General features: G+C 39.7%; 1 pseudogene; it reads left to right on the top strand.

The window, feature by feature from the left end:
* Positions 1-1,160: 1,160 nt before the first annotated feature.
* On the top strand, positions 1,161-4,213 carry LOC109895429 (UDP-glucuronosyltransferase 2C1 pseudogene; annotated as a pseudogene).
* The last annotated feature ends 1,848 nt before the right edge of the window (positions 4,214-6,061 follow it).

The following is a 6,061-nucleotide window of genomic DNA, read 5'->3' as shown; positions in this document are numbered from 1 at the left end:
CTGTGCCCCGCTTGCTACAGTATGTGTTAGCCTCCTGCACCACTGTCCTGCGATGCACCTTATCTGTGCCCCGCTTGCTACAGTATGTGTTAGCCTCCTGCACCACTGTCCTGCGATGCACCTTATCTGTACCCCTCTTGCTACAGTGTGTTAGCCTCCTGCACCACTGTCCTGCGAAGCACCTTATCTGTGCCCCTCTTGCTACAGTATGTGTTAGCCTCCTGCACCACTGTCCTCGGTCAGAATTGAAGGAATGATGGATGGCGCTAAATACAGGGAAGTTCTTGAGGGAAATCTGTTTCAGTCTTCCAGAGATTTGAGACTGGGACTGACAGAGGTTCACCTTCCAGCCTGACAATGCCTAAGCATACTGCTAAAGCAACACACAAATTATTTAAGGGGAAACATTTAAATGTATTGGAATGGCCTAGTCATTGCCCAGACCTCAATTCGATTGAGAATCTGTGGTATGACTTAAAGATTGCTGTACACCAGCAGAACCCATCCAACTTGAAGGAGTTGGAGCAGTTTTGCCTTGAAGAATTGGAAAAATATCACAGTGGCTAGATGTGCCAAGCTGATAGAGACAATCCCCAAGAGACTTGCAGCTGTAATTGCTGCAAAAGATGGCTCTACAAACTATTTCTAGTTTGTTTCAAAAATTAATTCCAGGTTGTAAGGCAACAAAATAGGAAAAATTCAAAGGGGTTTGAAAACTTTCGCAAGCCACGGTACAATGGCCTAGTAACCAGCAGTTGAAGCTTACCGTTTTCTGCACCAGTAGAGCCTCTGTCTGGGTAGGAAAGGTAACTTTTGAAAGTGCCATGCTTAGTTTCAGAAGAATGTCTAAGTTGTAATTATTTTTTGCCTCGGTGCCTTGGTGATTTTATCAATGTAATCAGATTGAAAATATGTGGCTATGTTATTGACATTGTAATGATTATACAACCTACTAACCAGATGTGTTAAACTGTGTTTAATTTGTAGCATAGGCTTATTAATTGGGCTGCTGTTATGTTCTGTTCCTCCAACTATTAGCTGATTTTAAAAAAAGGGGGAGCTGCAGATTTGTCCAGGACCGACACTGCCGTTCATTATGCAATAAGCTTTGAAAGGCGGTGAGCGACTTGATAAAAGCGATCTGCTCGAACGCACCAATTCAATGTGCTGACAAGTCTACGGTCTTGAAAAACAGAAATAGAAGGAGCATTTGAAAATTGTGGGAGCCAACGCGGATGTCTAGAGACTATACTGATTTCGCATCTTCCTCTCTGATTTCCGAGATTATTACAAATACCTTCGAACTGATTTACAGACAGACTGGCTCTGAAATAGCCTTCATTTCAAATTCTTTGTTCTTTGGATGAAAACCGGAACGTAAGCCTTCAATTAAATTAGCCCCGCATGCATGGATTCTGTCGTGACGTTGTTTGTTCACACTCACGATAGATTGTTGATTCGGAGCTACAATAATACAATGTTAACGTGTAGCCTAACATTAGGATGGGAAATAGGTTTCACCTCGGCAAAATCTACAGAATTTGACAATTTCCTAACGTTCAAGAGACATTTATATCGGTGAAAAAAGTATTTCTCTCTCAGAATGAAATATTATACTGAATTACGTAATCAACCTTTTGTTATGAAAAGTTGTTTAAACTTGAAAGTATCAGTATTGTGGATAGTGTAGAGACTTATCTGTAGCGAACAATATAGTCAGGCGTCACAATCAAGCCTGTTTTAATTTTTCTCATGTAAAACAAAAGTATTTCTCTCTTAGAGTCAAAGATTATACTGTATTACGTAATCAACCTTTTGACATAACTTGTCTAAACTTTAAAGTAGGCCAATCATATTGTGGACACTGTTTGTACTTATTTGTAGCCTAAAGAAAAAAAACGTAGGCCTGTTTTAATTATTCTCATGTCAAAACATAATTTCATTAGATTTCTTTGACCTTATTTTTGTATATTTCAGGTCAAATTGATGCATGCTTATGTGAAGCAGCTAGTGAAGATGTGTCTCCCTGGTATCTTCATTGTTACCCTGTTGACCCTCTCTATTCCTGCTGTCCATGGTGGGAAAGTCCTGGTGTTTCCTCAAGACGGCAGCCACTGGGTCAACATGAAGGTCATTATTGAAGCGCTGCATTCAAGAGGTCACAGTGTGTCAGTAGTACGGCCATCAGACAGCTGGTACATCAAAGAAACATCCTCTCACTACAGTTCAATCACAATTGATATTCCAGGTGGAGCTGATGAGGAATTCTTTCGCTCATTTGTGTCAAGACTAATACAGATAAAGAGGGAGGGAAACTCTGCTTGGACTCGTTTTAGTTTGGACATGGAGTTGAAGGACGGGTTATTTGAAGTTCACCGCAAAGTGTGTGAGATGATAATCCACATGTTAGAGAATAAACAGTTGATGCAGTCTATTAGAGAAACCAAGTATGACTTGGTTCTGACAGACCCAATAAATGGGGGAGGCATTGTGCTGGCGCACTATTTAAATGTGCCACTTGTTTTCAATGTTAGATGGACTATAGGTGGTGAGGGTCATTTTGTTATTGCTCCCTCACCGCTATCTTATGTTCCATTTCCTGTTGCAGAGTTAACAGACAAGATGAGTTTTTTTCAGAGGGTCCTTAACTTCCTTGTTTATGTCATCAGGCAGTATCTGTACAGACAGGCAATTAGACCTCATTATTCTGCTTTAGTTAGTCGTTACTTTGGTCCTGAGGTCGACTATTTCTCATTGTTTCAAGCTGCTGATTTATGGCTCATGAGAGTTGACTTTGTGTTTGAGTTCCCTCGTCCCACCATGCCTAATGTTATATATATGGGAGGGTTCCAATGTAAACCTGCCAAGCCTCTTCCCCAAGAACTAGAGGAGTTTGTTCAGAGTTCTGGGGTGCATGGAGTCATTATCATGTCTTTGGGAACTTTTATTGGGCAGCTTCCACATGATATAGCTGATGAGATAGCTGTTGCTTTTGCCCAACTGCCTCAGAAGGTAATCTGGAGGTACAAAGGAGACAGGCCAGCTACTCTGGGTAACAATACCTTACTAGTTGACTGGATGCCTCAGAATGATCTTTTAGGACACCCTATGATAAGGCTGTTTGTAGCTCACGGAGGAACAAATGGGATTTTCGAGGCTATCTACCACAGTGTTCCAATAGTAGGCCTTCCTCTGGTGTTCGACCAAACGGACAATCTTTCTAGAATGAAAGCGAAGGGTGTAGCAAAGGTTGTGGATTTAGCAACACTAGATAGAAACATATTCTCCCAGGCCTTACAGGAAGTTCTGGATGAGCCATCCTACAGGACGAACATGCAGAGACTCTCCAGGCTACACAAGGACGTGCCAATGGAGCCCCTGGACACTGCCCTCTTCTGGATTGAGTTTGTCATGAGACACAAAGGTGCTGCTCACCTGCGTACAGAGTCCTACAGAATGCCCTGGTACTCGTACCACTCTGTAGATGTAATGGTCTTTTTACTGACTGTTGTGTTATTTACTCTGCTGGCTTTCATTGGCATTATCAGATGTTTCTGTTGCAGGTCATGTTTGAAAATGAAAATGAAAGAGGAATGATTATGGCTCTCATCTGTACACAGTGTGGTACAACAATATGTTTTTACTTGTCTCACTCATTATACTTTTTGTTCACATGACAAATATATGTGGCATTGATGTAGACATACAGAATTGTTGACAGATGTTTTATCTATTTGCTTTTGAAGATTTTGCTAAACTTACAACTGTACTTTAACTGTTCAGCCCATTTAATCAAAGGTTTGAATAGGAAAGTCCAAATGTGCACTTTAAATATGAATGCTGTTATAGTTGTGTGTGGCTGCTTTCTTTGTGTGTAACAGTTAAACTGATGTAAATGTTGATTCTCCAGAAGACCGTCAAGGAGCTCTGTTTTTTAATAAAGATATCATGCAGCTTAGATGTTTGACAAAAACACTTTGACCCTCATTGGTTTGTAATTTTTTTCTTTTGTGGAGGTCATTTCAAAAGAACAAAGAACTTTCAGTTTGTCGTTATACAGACTTTAACGACAACATCATTCTTCATTCATTCTGGAAGGGTTGATAATTCAGAGGTAATATAGGGATTTTCATACTGATGCTTATAAAATGACAGAATTGATCTGCAATAAATAAGCCAACCAAGGTGGTCTGCATAGAGCAGAAGAAGTGTTTCTATTGTCTGACTTTTCTCTAAAGGACTCTGCTTGGAAGCCTCACTTAGATTTAGTTCACTTAGAAATACAGAGAGTATATTTCCCTCCTTTTACCCTCAGAACAGCCTTAAATCATTGGTAAATTTAACAAATGGAAAGGTTCTCATAAAAGCAGTACTTTGACATTTACTTAACGCTTATAAACCAACATTCCACACAAAAGCCAAAGTGAGCTACACATTTGACATGTAAGTAACATTTCACTATATCTTACCTCCAGACTGAATAAGCTAATAATAATTACGTTAAGTTAATGTTCATAGGCAAGGATGTAATGTATTGTGAGATATTGTTTACATACTGTATCAAATGTGAATCTAAATGAAGATTCATCTTCATTGTCTCAATCTCTCAAAACCCTATAGAGAATTAATTACGCCCTATTGAGAACAGCTTTCATGGTCTTTCATGATTTGTATCACATCAATGGTCGCATACGCATATTTAGCAGATATTTTCGCGGGTGTAGCGAAATGCTTGTACATAAATGAGAATATATAGTCAGCTAACTGACTATATGTAAATATCCGTTCAACGTGTCATACAAACTGAATATGATTTCCTAGCTCTGTTTGTTTTATATTTCAGATAATTGATAACATATATTGGAAGCATGACTTGTGCCTATTTATAATTATGTTGATTGTGTGTGGTTCAGTTTGCCATGGTGGGAAGTTGCTGGTCTTTCCCGGGGAGGGAAGTCAATGGGTTAACATGGACATTCTGATCAAGGCACTTCACTCTCAGGGACACACAGTCAGAGTGGTACCGAACGACAAAAAGTTGGTACATCAAACAAGAGTCGTCCTACTACAGTTCTATTACAATACCTGTCACTGATGATATGGATGAGGAATTTGTAAAACCAATCATAAAGAAAGTAATTGATATAGAGGGAGGAACAATCTCTGTATTAAACGTTATACATTTGCAAATGGTGCATTCAATATGGTGCATTAAAACTTAAAGAAGATTTACCTAGCTTTGGAAACCCTAGGAACCTCAACAGTTAACCAATCATGTGAACGGGTTAGGCAACTCAGGTGTGTAATACTTCAACAGCAAAGTTAGATAAGATGGAAGTTTATGAAGTAGGGCCTTGTAAATATAAAGGGAGTAATGTAGAGATCTACAGGTCTTTAGCGACGTTCAGCCAAACTTGTGAAACAGGTAGTTCATATGTAACATTCTTATGAGAGTTTAAAAACAACATGAAGGTGAAAGTCCAAACACAGGAACATTGATTCACTCAGATGAGCTCAGTGAACTCTCACTCTGATTGTGGGATTTTCTGTTTATAGTTACAAGGTCTGTCAAATAATTGAGTAGGATAGGTCCATTTATGTGTTTAAACAAAAACAAGGTCAATGTTAACAAAGCCACTCTAAAGTTTTGTCTTTAAGGCATCCTGTCCCTACAGGAGAGCCAGTATGACCTGGTGCTTACTGACCCAGCATGGGGGACTGGTTTTTTGGTGGCTCACTATCTTCAGCTACCTCTAGTCTACAATGTATGGTGGGTAACCAGTGGAGAGGGACATTTAACTTTTGCTCCATCACCAATGTCGTACATTTCAATAACTTTATCAGGGCACTCAGACAAAATGACTCTCACAGAGAGAGAGAGTAAAGGATATGCTTTTCTATTTGCTATTTACTGTTTACGACAGGTTGACTCTCCAGCCACATTACCAGGCTGTTTGTGATGAGTTTTTCCAACCAGGTTTGGACTTCTATGAGTTATTACAGGGGGCTGATCTATGGCTCATGAGAGATGACTTTGTGTTTAAGCTCCCTCCCACCATGC

Source organism: Oncorhynchus kisutch, linkage group LG8 (assembly GCF_002021735.2).
Source record: "Oncorhynchus kisutch isolate 150728-3 linkage group LG8, Okis_V2, whole genome shotgun sequence".
Classification (NCBI taxonomy): Eukaryota; Metazoa; Chordata; class Actinopteri; order Salmoniformes; family Salmonidae; genus Oncorhynchus; species Oncorhynchus kisutch.
This window is presented reverse-complemented; position numbering and strand designations above follow the sequence as displayed.